The sequence below is a fragment of the Octopus bimaculoides genome, chromosome 1 (assembly GCF_046866305.1).
Source record: "Octopus bimaculoides isolate indiv1 chromosome 1, ASM4686630v1, whole genome shotgun sequence".
NCBI classification, from domain to species: Eukaryota; Metazoa; Mollusca; class Cephalopoda; order Octopoda; family Octopodidae; genus Octopus; species Octopus bimaculoides.
Genome location: NC_142928.1, coordinates 171468910 through 171483861, shown reverse-complemented (window position 1 = coordinate 171483861; position 14952 = coordinate 171468910). Strand labels below are relative to the sequence as shown.

The following is a 14952-nucleotide window of genomic DNA, read 5'->3' as shown; positions in this document are numbered from 1 at the left end:
ATACACATACTTAAGTACGCATTTAGCGTATACATGTCTGTCACTAATTGTTGTAGGGCAGCCCCAAGTATGTTCAAATTATCTACGATACTACATTCAAGCCTACCATATACTTTTCAGGCATAAATATCTCGTACTATATTAGTCAATACGTCCTTGAAGAAAAAAATGATTGGGAAGTATATATCATGTGATTATCATGTTGGAATACTCTCAAAAAAACTGGGTGGTAACAGCTGGAACGTTTTTAAGAAATGCTGATTGTTATGTTGGATTGTTTTTTTTTAATGTAGTATGTCCAAAGCTGGAAAATATATCAATATTAACTTTTGTATTTAAATGCATATTTTCTATTTATTGGGTCATACCATAAATAATGCAGTTTTTTTATACTTCATTTAGTTTTTAAAATTAAGATAAGCAAAGTTCTTTTTTAATCTAAAACATACTTTCCTTTATTTTCTAAAATGCTCTTCCATCTCTCTGGTAGACATGCAAAGCCCTCTTCAAAAATTCCCTTGTTCGTGGCGAAAAATACTTCCTTCGAACTGTTCTGGACTCGTCTACAGGATTTATATTGTTTCCGTCAAAATGATTTTGAAGACAGCAGAATAAATAATAGGGCAATGTCCGGCGAATATGGTGGGTGAGATATCGTTTTCCATTCAAACTGCTCATCCTTTCGAATGTAATCCTCGCTGTATATGGCCGAGCATTATCTTGATGGAAGAACTAGGCCGCGAGCTGGCAGAAACGTTAGCACGCTGGACGAAATGCTTAGCAGTATTTCGTCTGCTTTTACGTTCTGAGTTCAAATTCCGCCGAGGTCGATTTTGTCTTTCAGCCCTTCGGGATCGATAAATTAAGTACCAGTTGCGCATTGGAGTCGGTCTTATTGACTGGCACCCTCCTAAAAATGTTAGGCCTTGTGCCTAGAGTAGAAAAGATTTTCCTGATGGAAGAACACATTTCGTCATGAAACCAATGACGGTCGTTTTTCTTCTATCGCCGACTTGAGCCGCTCAAGCTGCTCGCAGTACATTTCCTTTATTATGGTTTAGTTTGTGTTTAAAAGTTCAAAGTGGACTAAACCTTTCATATCCCACCAAACAGATAACAACACATTACGTGGGTGAAGACCTTCTTTCGCCTGGGGTGCCGGTGTTTTTCCTTTCCCTACCCACGGTCTTCGGCGCTTGACATTTTTATAAAGAACCCATTTCTCATCACCAGTCACTATTGGGCAAAAAAAAAGTTTCATTCGTGAGATGTAACAGCAAAGAAGAGCACACATTCATTCTCTGCGCGCGATTAGACTCAGAAAGTTTGTAAGGAACCCAATTTGCTGACTTTTCCAATGGCACGCAGGTGTCGATGAATGGTTGAATGACCAAATCCAAGCATCTCAGCTAATTTCTCAACAGTTACGATGGGATTTTGTTCCACCAGGGTTTGCAGCGCGTCCCTGTCGAGCTCTACAGATCTTCCAGGACGAGGGCTGTCTTCTAGGCTGCAGTTCCCGGTTCGCAATTTCTGGAATCACCGTTGACACTGGTTTACGCTTATTGTACTATCCCCTTATACTGCATTAATATTCCTCCCACTTTTCATTCCGTTGTTGCCTTTATTGAACTCATAAAGCGAAATATGCCGTATATGCTCCTTTGTCACTTCCATTATTGCTTTGAAAAGATAACTGTTAAGATCGAACTACACTCTTTAAAATTTGCACTAAGAATAAGTACAAGGTAACATTACTACCTACTTTTATAGCAAGCTGATGCAAGTAGTTTATCCCATCCCCCCTCTGACATTTAGTTCATGCAATTGAGAAACCGCATTGTTTATGGGATTGCCCGATAGTTACATCACAGATCCGAATGAAAATATGGCAGTCTGTATGCGGTTATGCGAAAAAATCCAATGAAAAATTATATTGGGAGCATTCGAAAAGGCGCAGGAATTATAATTATGGTATTGGTACACCTTTGAATCATAGGTATATCCTGTCAATGCTGATATGTACATAAACAACAGCATCTACAGTAATTCTAACATAGTTATTAAAATTTGTCTATAATAATGTAACCGCTTACCACGATTTCTTTAATGCAGGGTTTTATATTTGCTGTTGGTTATCGCCTCCGAAAGAGTGATGATCCCTCAGCGCTATCATGAAAGGCACCATCCTCTCTTTTTGTAGAATTGGTATTCTATTAATCGATATTTTATTTTCTTAAAACTGTTCATTGTGTGAGTTCAGGGAGATTTAGCTGCTACATCCAGCATATTGTGCGAACTTATACTGCTTTCTCCGTTAATGCAGATGGTCATTCTCAGACTTCTTCCTATCACGGATAACCCTTATGAAACAGAAAGACTGCTGTATAGTGTACATGTGAGGGTAAGAGTTACTGTCTTAATTTGGGTCGTCAATTCAATAAAGGGGTCTTAGAGGCGCTGTTAAAGTATATAGCATGTTTTGGGCATCTTTAGACACAATCAATTATATTCAGGAAAGAGAAAATCAAAGCAACAGGAAAAAAAAAAAGATTGAGAGACAGAGAAGAATTAACCCTTGTACAGGACCGTATTCAGTTCTTCTTTGTCAACCCCGAAAGGACGAAATTCAGAGCTAATTTCGGATTGTTTTTAACGTAGTAAGGAGGAATGATTGCCGCAGAGCTATCTATTTGGCGTTCCGGTGCCTCTGCATTCCATACAAAATATTGCTTGGGTTGGATGTTGCAAGTTACTTCAAAGATCAACACTTGCCCATGTAAAAATTTCCGCTCTCCACATCACCGATGTTATGCTATGCTTGGTACAAAAGGGTATAAATAGAATGTAATATATATATTTATATATATATATCTTACTCTCTTTTACTTGTTTCAGTGATTTGACTGCGGCCATGCTGGAGCACTATATATATATATATATATATATATATATATATATATATATATAGCAATGTTAAATCTCTAAATGAAGTATTAACAGTAACTGCACGATAAAGTGTAGTATATTGCCACTTAAGTGGGGCTGACCCCTAGGGGTGGATGTTGCCGAAAAGGATATAAAAAGAAGGTAATCTCTGCTCAATTTCAACTCGAATCGAACTAATTCGGAAAAATTTCTCAAGGTATTTATTCCATACGATCCCGGACCCGACAAATAACTCTGCCTATTTGCTACTTGGCTACAATTATCAGCTATAGTAATCAACGAGGGAGCCTTTGCAAGTCTGCATGAGATAGACACCCAAATAAACTTCAGATCACACATTCGGAACGATACATTGGATTATGTAATGGATAGATAAATACAGTGTGACTGAAATAAAGGCAAGAACATGATAATCACATTTGGATCATTTTTGATCTTGGGTTAAACATTAATAATATTGTAGTTAATAATACTATAAAATATTGTAAGTAATACAAAGAAGGAAAGAGATGTTATTACTGATGTTTTTTATAATCTTTTTGGGAGATTTCTTTTCAAACCAAACCACTTATCATCTGCTTCTCTCTCTCTCTCTCTCTCTCTCTCTCTCTCTCTCTCTCTCTCTCTCTCTCTCACCCTCTCTCTCTCTTACAGTTTCCTCTATCTGTTCGTCCATCATTCCGTCTGCCTTACTCTTTCAAGTTATTTCTTTTTCTACTTTTCTTTTTATTGTCATTCATTTATTCGTTTATTCCATTCTTTTCTTCAAATACAAAAAAAAGTAAAATTTCTATCTTTGTTTTTCCTTGTTCCTTTTTATCTTTATTACCCCTAACTCACTCACTCACTTTATCTATCTATCTATCTATCTATCTATCTATCAATTTATTCACGTTACCACTTCCTTTAAAGTTATTCTTTTCTTTCTTTTCATTCGATTCTGTTATTTCTTTCTACCATTTATGAAAATGACTTTTTCTCTCTTCCTCTTCCCTACTCTATAAATATGCTCTTCTATCTTCTCTTTTTTTTTGTCTTTAATTTCTTTTCTAACTCTTCATTTATTTTACCTCTTTCATTCTGCATCCTTCTCTCTCTCTCATTCGCTCGCTTTTTCTCTCTATGTTTCTCTCTCTGTCTTTCTATCTCTCTCTTTCTATCTCTCTCTCTTTCTATCTCTATCTCTCTATTTCTATCTCTCTCTCTCTCTCTCTCTCTCTTTCTCTCTCTCTTTCTCTGCTTTTTCCTCCAATTCTCTCACGTTTTCCTTCCTCTGGTTCCATCCTTGGTTTCTATACTCCTTTATTTATTTTCATTATTTATTTATTTAGTTATTTCTTGCATTATTTCTCTTTTTTCTCCCCTTTTTATTTGTCTCACTTTATTTTTCCTTTCTTTCCTGTGTTTTTTCTCTCCACATTTTCACAACATTTTAAACCCTATTCCTTCTTGTTACCATCGTAAAACTTTCTCCTCCACGCCTTCTTAATTCTTTCTTTGCGATTCCCCCTCAATCTGTCTCTTTGTCGTCATCTCTCCCTCTCTGTCGGCCTCTCTTTCTTCCTCTTTCTCACTTTCTCTCTCTCTCTTTCTTTTCCCCCTCTCCCTCTCTCTTCCAATCCTGATTTCTTTTCATACCACCGCTACTTCTTTCTTTTACTCTGTCTCAGTAATTCTCTTTCTCTATCTTTTCCTACACCTTGTTTTCACTTGTCACCTTCTCATATTCCTTTTTCTTTTTTCTCTCCTAGGACCCCTTTACCCCTCTATTTCTATCCATATCTGTTACCGAGTACATTCTCTTATCTTCTTTTCACTTCGCTGTTCTTCTCTTTTTTCAATTTTTCTTTAAAATTTCTATATATTTCTATATATTCTATCTCCTGTATCTCTTTATTTCTTTCTTTTTCTGTCTCCTTCTGAATCTTTCTCATTCTCTCTCTCACATTCCCACTCATCTCTCTCTCTCTCTGTTTAATCGATCTGTCTCTCTGTTAATCTAACAATTTCTCTATTTTTTCTCTTTTAATCTAAAATTTAATTCGTCTCTCTCTCTCTCTTTCTCTCTCTATTTATTAATCTGTCTTTCTCTTTAGCTTCTTAAAACTCTCTCTCTGTCTCTATTTCTCACAGTTCCATTCAAGTTGGAATAACTACTGCTGCTGTTCATACTTCTACTGTAAGGTAGCAAGCAGCTAGCTTGCAGTAGTAGTAGTGCAGTAAATAGCAAAAGGTTTTACTACGAAGTTTTTCCACTCAAAACTACCCTCCTACTCATACACACCGCCTTGCCGAACAACAGCAGTACTATATCTACTATATCAGCCAACCAAACAGCCAGCAAGCCGGCCAACCAGCCAGCTCACGCTGTAAGTATACAAACAACAATGGATGATACAAATATTGGTCTGAATTCTCGCGCCACGCTCACGACCCCTCACTTATTTACAGCTGTGTTCCACCAGGAAAAAGATCAAAAACAAAAAAAAAGAACATAACAAATAACACAGACAAGGGAGTGAGAACGCATACATAATAGCAAATAATATAGGAAAAACAAAAAAGGTGGGGAGAACAAAAGCAGGAAGCGTGCGATGAAAGTGAGAAAGAGAGTGATATATATATATATATACATATACACATATATACCGTACCATAACCATACCCATTCCACATCCATATATATATCCATACTCACATCGTTTCATCATATCAATCAAAACCACACCCAACACATTAATTTTTTTGAAAATTAATTAAATAAACAAGAAATATCATTTATCTACCACAACCACATAACCTCAACAGTTGGTTTTCTTTTTTTTACGTGAAGTGGAAGGATTACGTTATTATTATTATTATTATTATTATTATTATTATTATTATTATTATTGATATTTCCGTTGCCATTATTATTATGTTATTTTAAAAGTATTTTACGCGCGCGCGTGTGCGTGTATTAGTGTAAAAAAAATTTTTTTTAGCAAATTCCGAATGTGATCGTCATTATTACCATCATGAGTGGTATTATGTATCATCCACATAATAAACAAAAACACCACCACCAACAACAACAACAACCACAACCACAACCACAACATGAAAACTAATAATTGGAAAGAAAATGATGTATAGAGATTTTTTTTAATTGTGGGGAAAATGTAGAAAGTATTTAACAACAAAGAAAAAAAAATGTAAGCAAAAAAAGAAAATGTCAAAAGTAATTTAAAAAAATAGAAATGAAAAGAAAAAAAACAGGATGTTATATGTACAAAATTTTCAGTATAAAAATATAAAAATTAACAAAAAAGATGTATAGCTAAAATTGGAAGATGTATAATAAAATTTCAAAAGAAATAACATAATAATAATAAATATTATTAATACTACTAATAATATTATTATTATTATCATTATTATCAATATTATTATTATTATTATTATTATTATTATTATTATTATTATTATTATTATTATTATTATTATTATTATTATTATTATTATTATTATTATTAACAAAGATTTTTTTTTTTTACATCGGAAAACATATCAGGAAAAAAAAAATTCATTTCCAAACAAACAAGAGTAGGAAGTGAAAAGAAAGTAAGCAGGAACAAAGGGAGAGGAAAACTACAAAGAGAAAATGTACCGAGAGAGAATATTATAAGCGTCTAAAAGAAATTAAAAAAAAAAAAAAACTAAAAGTAAAAAGTGAAATGACAACAACACCAACAACTACTACTACTACAAACGGAAACGAACTGTAGCAGAACCTTATTGAAATACAACTTCTTAAAATATGCATCAGTTCAGAGACCATACACTGCAAACTAACAAACAGAAGGTCAATTTTATTTTATCCTTTATTACTCTATTTTATTAATTCGTATAAGCTCTTGCCATGCTTTTAATTTTCAGTATGTCTATGTTTTTTTAATGTGTGACTGTATACAGGAATAAAGGAATATATACATATACCTACATACACATATGCATATGTATGTATGCATGTATATATGTATATATGTATGTATGCATGCATATATGTATGTATGCATGTATATACGTATATATGTATATATATATATGTAATTACGTATGTACACACTCATGTCGATATAATATATATGTATACTGTATTATATTATGATATATGTGTATATATATATATATATATATATATATATATATATATATATATATATATATACACACTTACAGATACACAAATACACACACATACATACACACACATATACATATATAAATATATATATATATATATATATACACGTGTGCATATGTATTACATTCCCTTACATATGGATATATATGTATACGTGTGTGTGTATGATCCCCTATAAATATATATAACTATAAAATATTAGTCATATACATATATCTACACACACACACACACACACACACATATTGGTGCATATGTGCACGTACACCAGTGTTTGCGTATATGTATGTTTCCGTGCCTGTGTGTCTGTGAAAGATGCCACTTCTTGCACTACGGCCATCAGCATTCCTTCCTTGCTGCCCTCCACCTCCACCTCCTGTTTCCACCTCCACCTCCTGTTTCCACCGCCTTCCTCCTCCTCCTCCTCCTCCTCCTCCTCCTCTTCACCATTATCATCATCACTCATATTAGCATCATTATTATTATTATCACCGTCACCGACACGGCAGGCCATCGCATCGAGTGTCAGGATTCACGTCGTGATTACTCGCATCATAACAATCATTATAGCCTGAATTACGACACGAACGCCACCAACATCACAAACACCGCCAATGCCCCCCTCCTCCTCCTCCTCCTCCTCCTCTTCATCATCATCATCATCATCATCATCATCATCATCATCGTTATCATCAGAGTCGTCATCGGCGTCATAGACATTGTCACCACCTCACTACGAATATCATCCCCCCCCACCCACCCTATAGCTCCGGTAGTGACATTCGGAGTTAGACAGCCTTCAGCTTGCTATGTGAAACACGGAGTGCCACATTGTCCACCACCACCACCACCACCACCACTACCACCACCATCACTACCACCACAGTAAATTATCTCCACCACCACCACCACCACCACCACCACTACTATGTCACTATCCTCACTAACACTACAGCTGTCACTGCCTAAACTCCCTATACCGCTTGCATGTTGTCAGTGTCAGTACTACCGTAATCCTCACTACAACCTTGCCCTACCATACCCAAACTATCGAATACCGCTACCCCAACACATGGCCATCACCACTAACACGACCGGTATGTTACCATCGTTAATGCCATCATAAATACTGCCACCATTCACTAACATGTGACTAACGTCTATAGCACCACACTACCACTACCATGTGACTATGGTGTTACTAAGACCACAACCAACATGCCATGCCATACCACTTATATCATTATCAATTATCTATAGCATCATGATAATTATCATGATAATTATTATCACCAGCATACCATTGCCATGTGACATCGTCAATACCATCACCACCATTACCGCCGTCACCAGGATGCCGTTAAGAAGTCACCAATGCTCTTGCGATCGTCCTTAACTATTTCTAGCAAGTAATATACCAAGCAGTATTGTCACAACTACACACAACTGCCACCTCAGTAACTATACTACTAATATAGCACCATTCTCGAGTGCCTATCCCGTTATCTAACCATTTCGACAACCAATACACCTCACTTTCAATCTGAATGATGATTAAAGAGGACGACGACGCCGACGACGACGATAATGATGAAGGGGTGGAGGTGTTGCTGGACGAATACATTCACTTTTGTTTATTCATGATTCTTAACATTACAGACATTATCAGCAGCAGCAACGGCAGCAGCAGCAACAACAGCAGCAGCAGTGGCAAACATCGTCAACGTTATTATCATTATCATACCACCCACAACACATTTATCATCATCTACCTACTCCTACACCTATTTTCATTCTACTTCCTCCTACCCATCATTATCATTATCGTCTTCAGTATTTCTACTAGGCATAGAATTTGCGAGAAATGTTTACGTAACTATGGAAAACCATTACAGCCAAAACTTCTAATGTTTGTATAACAAAGAAATCACTAGATATCCTATTGTATTCTTAGTTTCCAAAGTTGCAATAACTAAAAAAAAATAATGTATTATCAACATCATTATCATCATTTTCCTTAACTTATCATTTAAGAAATCAAAATGTCATTTACTTGTTAACATACTGGACATGTTCATGTATATGTGTGTATGTATGTATGTATGTATGGGGGGTGTATGTGTGCGTAGCCCGCATATGTGTATTTACATGTATGTATATATGCATATACATACATATATGTATTCATGTATATATATATATATATATATATATATGCATATGCATATATGCAGCTATGTACATGTATATGTATATATGCATATACGTACATACGCACACACACACGCACACACACACACACATACACACACACACACACATACACACACATACACACACACATATATATATATATATATATATATATACAAAACGACGAATTATATTCATTGAAAAAAAATAAAGCCATTATACGGAATATACAATTAATACTGAATTTGGCAACTATCGTCAATAATTCTAGTACAGTCCCTTTGTTTTCCAAACATGAATTCCTACCCGGAACGACATTGTCTTTTGTTCTTTTCAAATTTAATAAAAGCAATACAGTTATTCAAGTACTGGGTCTATACACACGATTGTGTATAAACCTCCACTTCAATTTTCGGCCTTGTATGTTAGAATCCGCTGTGATTTTGGTGGCAGATTTAGTATGAAAGCAGTCAAAATGACACGAGAGATTTTGTTATGTTCCTTTATGCTGTGACTTAAAATTCTGCTGAAGTTTAACTTTGCTTTTAATTTTCTTAGTGTTAAGTTAGGAACTGTAGTCTCATTTCTTCAATTACGACCCTTACTTTAATGTGAAATGCGGTGTACCTGTATTCGAAACCATTATCTATTCCTTTTTACATGTCCCCTCTCGTTTATAGTCCTCTTTATTATCATACTGAAAGCGATGTATTGGCAGCATCAGTAAAGCGTCGGTCAAATTACTTTAAAGAGGTTCTTTTGGTTCATTACATTCTGGTTTCAAATACACACCGATACTGGGTTAGCATGTTATATTTCCATAATCGATAAAATAGAGTATCAGTCATGCATTGAGAACTATATCCTGGAATGCACCTCTCCACCAAATTTCTGGCTTTGTCCTTATGTAAGAAATTCCTACTGTTACTGAGAACCGTATATTAACCGTATTAATTGAGCATGGAAATAAACGACCTTGCGATTACACATCCCGTGAATTGTGAATATTAATTCTAACCATTCTTGTTTTGCAGTCAGTACCATTGGATAGTAGTCAGGTAGTGGGGAAAATATGAGTACTGGGGTTAACTGTCTGCCTTACTTCAAATTTCTAGCCTAGCATCTTTGAAAGAAGTTTTTTATTATAGAGCAGTGTCTTGCAATATTGATTACTTGATTTGGTTACGTGTCTTTCCGATCTGCTTTCATATCCTATTGATTTTGAATTTACCTTTCTCTCTTCACTGATTGTTACTAAATGCACCGGTTAAGAACAGAGTGTGATATACTTATACAGGCCCGACAAAATGAGGTCGTGTACCTGTATTATAATGCAGGCCATGGACTGTTCGTCAGAGAATTGAAATAGATTGCTCAGCGGCAACATTCCGACACTCTGCACTCTGAATTCCAATCTCGTCGGAGTAAAATTTATCTTGCATCCTTTCAGGGTCGAAAATAAGGTGCAATTTTATGTACAAGGTTTGAATCTCCTCTACCTCTTTCTCTCTGAAGGTCTATTTCCTACTTTGTGAAAGAAATCAGCTGGAATCAGACCTGAAATTATGGTTTGTTACAGATTTAAAATGAATGCCCTAGGCATGTCATATGTATCGATGGTCACTCCTGCTAATTCATCGAGGTGATGAGAGCCCAAAGCAAGTTACTCATGTTATAAATTGCTATTAATAATATCAGCAATAGTAATTTTGGACTAAATTCTACCAGAGCCTCGGCAACAACATTCCATCCACTGCGACAGAGTGAATTTGGTTGTCTTGGAACAAAGAGAATATGTCTCTCAGGTTTTCACACAGAGAAGTCATATTTCTGGCATAAGGGGAGAGAAGACAGGAGAGAGGGCGAGGAAGAAACGAATCAATCCACTACTTGATTAGTACTTTACAGAACCCAGAAAAAAGAAGACATGGCTGACCTCAGCAGGACTGGAAATCTGCAGACAAGAGCAGAGAAAAAAAGATCGTTTTCCGACAAATCAACATTTCTACAAATCCATTGATTTAGTAGTAATACTATTTATGTCAAATTTTACGCGAGTGTGTGCGTGTATATGTTTAGGATGGATGTGTTTCGGTGTGTGTATCGGTGTGTTTTCCAATCGAAACTAAATACACATAAGTCACTAATGACCTGAACGAGTGTATAATTAGATGTCTATGGCTGCTTCTGACTACATATGCACCTAAATTAATTAGCGAAAGTATTATACAGACTGTGAAGTCATATTCGCTTACGAATGACGGCTGTTTGTATTTACACATACACGCGTTTGTTCCATATATATATATCTATATGTATGTATGTATGAAGGACACCTAATAGATACACGCTTTTTAGTGTGTGTGTGTGTGTGTGTGTGTGTGTGTGTGTGTGTGTGTGTGTGTGTGTGTGTCTGTATGTCTGTCTGTCTGCCTGTATGTATGTCTGTCTGTCTGCCTGTATGTATGTCTGTCTGTCTATATATCATATATGCAGTTTTTAGTATTTTGTGATCACTATATTTTCTTTTCAATTTTCGATGAGTAATGTAATCGAAATTGTCGACTTCTGCACAACAGGAAAAGTATTGAAAGATATTAAATAAAGAATGTTACACCGCACATTTTTACAAAAATTATCGTGAAACTGCACTGATTATTTAAAGAATGTCACAAGTATCTAGTAGTGTGCAACCTCTAGTGCTTACCATCCTATTAATTTAGAAACAAAAGAACTAGCTACAAGTCTAAAAATAGAGGATAGATAAGAAGTGTTAAGATTATTTAAATCATAGAACACTTCTAAAGCTTAAGTGTATAAAGTTCCTTGCCGATCCCAATTTGCAGATTAATAATACGGGAATAGAGAAATAGGTAGGTCTAGTAAATATAAGTTTCAGCAATATATACGTTAGTTCTTACCCATGATAAAAAGATTGTTTATCTGTCATTAAGTGATTCAAGAACATAGATAAGAAGCACTTCCGTAAATTTATGCAGTTCGATATTGTAGAGTTATATCCAACTACACCTAAACCGTTCTTCTAAAAGTTTAGAATTCGCTACTGGTATTTTTCCATTCAATAAATTGGCACTAACGTTATTATGCACAATGAAATGTTTTTTAACGTTTATGCTAATGTGATTCTGATTAGAATGTAGTAGCCAAGAAATTTTTGCTGTAGTCATGGGTCTTCACGAAGGAGTTGAAGTCTGTAAATTTTAAAACTTCTACAATTTCGAATACGTTCTGGTGATTCGTAAAGATTGCCGCATGCAGAGTTCGGTCTGTAACATGATAATGGACAACATATCTCGTGAAATATGAAGAACCACACAAGAGGTGTCGCTAGGAAAGAAAATTTTACAGGATTAGATTTAAAGTTCACGAAAGATATGTATCTAAAAGTAGTTAATTTCTTAGATATGATTCTTGATTCAGGTATAGGTTCATATTACCCTTACAAAACACTTAGTAAGTATATCCACTTAAAGTCGCTACTTTTCCTTAAAATCTTAGTTACTACCACTAGTAAATGGGAAAATCTCTTAAGCCGGTTGCACATTACGGGAAGCATTAGAAATTTTGTGTCTTGAAAGATAGCATAAAATGCATGTACAATACCAATATTCATAAACACAAATATATAAGTAATTGGGTATTATATTGTTAATTGTCTCTAATTTCCTTTCGCATGTTGCTTGGATCATTCTAATATTTATAAATAAGATCGGGAAAAATCCTTCCAAAATTGGAGCATCCATTATGCAACAACTTAACATATTCCCACTCAGTAAATACGTGTCTTCCTATCGAGCTGCCGTTTTCCTTGTAATACAAATATTATGTAAAAATATATATATGTTGAATTTATAGAAAATCAAAGCAACTATGTAGAGCATAGTGGAGAAAAAAGCTTCGTTGCATATGTATGCAATCAAATGATCAGAAAGACGCTTAATACTTCACTGTTCAAAACTAACTTAAGTTAAAGAGATGAAACTAACATTTATGAGATTGTTTGGTCTATTACAGAACATGTGCTTACCTATATTCATATTTCAAGAATATGTCATAGGTATCTTGGAGAAGTGTAGCATTATACTAAAAAAACCTTATAGTTTTACAGGAAAGATTGGAATTGTCGAATTCGCTATTTATTTCCAAATACAAGCTGACTCAAATAGCTTATTTCTTATATGATGGATTTACCATACACCGAAAAATGGTCATACAAATGTAACAACTCAAAACGAATAAACATTTGCTTACAACCAATAAACAATTGTCCTATACACATGGTCCCAAATGCACGGATATCCGAAAATATCATGTAATAAACGCATACAATTGAATCTATGATGCATGTTCTGGCAATGTTTCAGCAGCAAAAAAAATCTCTAAGCACTGTAGGCACATCATATTTCGAAGTGCTTGTAAATATTTGTTCCCGGTGTATGTATTATCATGTCTCTCCTCTATTTCATCATATTGATAACCAAAAAAGTGACAGACAGTTACTAATCAAAATGCAGAGACTAATATACATACGTACATAAATACATACATATATATATGTATGTATGTCAAGTATATATATATACATGTATACGTGTATATATATATATATATACATATATATATATATATATATATATATATATATATATATATATATATATATATATATATATATATATATATATATATACATATATATATGTACATATATATATATATATATGTACATATATATATATATATATATATGTATACGTGTATATATATATATACATATATATATATATATATATATATATATATATATATATATAGATATATATATATAGGTAAGTGGTAGGTTTGCCTCGATCCTTCATGGGTAGTCTGAAGCATCCAAGCAACCAGGGGATGTTTAAATCCGGAGGCACTCCTGGGGATCACCTGTATGGGTACTGTCTTGGGAAGAGGGCGTCCAGAGGCTGGTAATATGTTGCTTAAACAGTAGTTTATGTATTTACTTGGAGAATAGAGCAACAAATACAAGAAAAAGCATTTTCGTTGGACTAGATAGCCGTTGTTTTATTATGTGGAGCTTGTGAAATGAGTCAGTGTGGAGGTTTAGGTTATGTAATGAGTCATTTTGTATATTATGTCATAGTCACTTACGTACGTTTCGATCCAGCCAGTAGTTTGGCCGATCTTTCTCTCTCTCTCTCTATATATATATATATATATATATACATATATATTTCGCCAAACGGCGAAGCCCTCATTAGCATGAAGGACACATTACATTTTAAATGTAGCATATGTATTAATTAATTTGGATTCACACATTGCAACCGGCAATCAGTTCACTAGATGTCTCATGATGCTATCAGTACACGTACACAAACAGGCAGATGTTTGTAAAACCACAATCAAAGCTAATGGGCGTGTACGTGTGTGTGTATATGTGTGTGTGTGTTTGTGTGTGCGAGTGCGTGTGTGTGTGTGTGTGCGTGTGCGCATGAATATGAGTAAATATATCAACATTAAGACAAAAATAATTTTAATGTGAAGTGATAAGGAGGGGACTCAATAAAACTGTTAAGAAATCACTTTTGGGGCTACAATATCAG

At 34.7% G+C, this 14952-nt stretch overlaps 1 protein-coding gene across 4 annotated transcripts in view; it reads left to right on the top strand.

The window, feature by feature from the left end:
• Positions 1-6471: 6471 nt before the first annotated feature.
• Positions 6472-14952, top strand: part of LOC106870663 (uncharacterized) — a 1027926-nt gene continuing 1019445 nt past the window's right edge. For 3 of the 4 annotated variants that reach the window (XM_089362748.1, XM_089362724.1, XM_089362742.1), the window contains exon 1: positions 6654-6793. The gene's annotated coding sequence lies outside the window, so the exon portion shown is untranslated. Of the gene's footprint in view, positions 6794-14952 lie in introns of all 4 variants that reach the window. The other variant, XM_089362728.1, reaches the window with a different exon arrangement.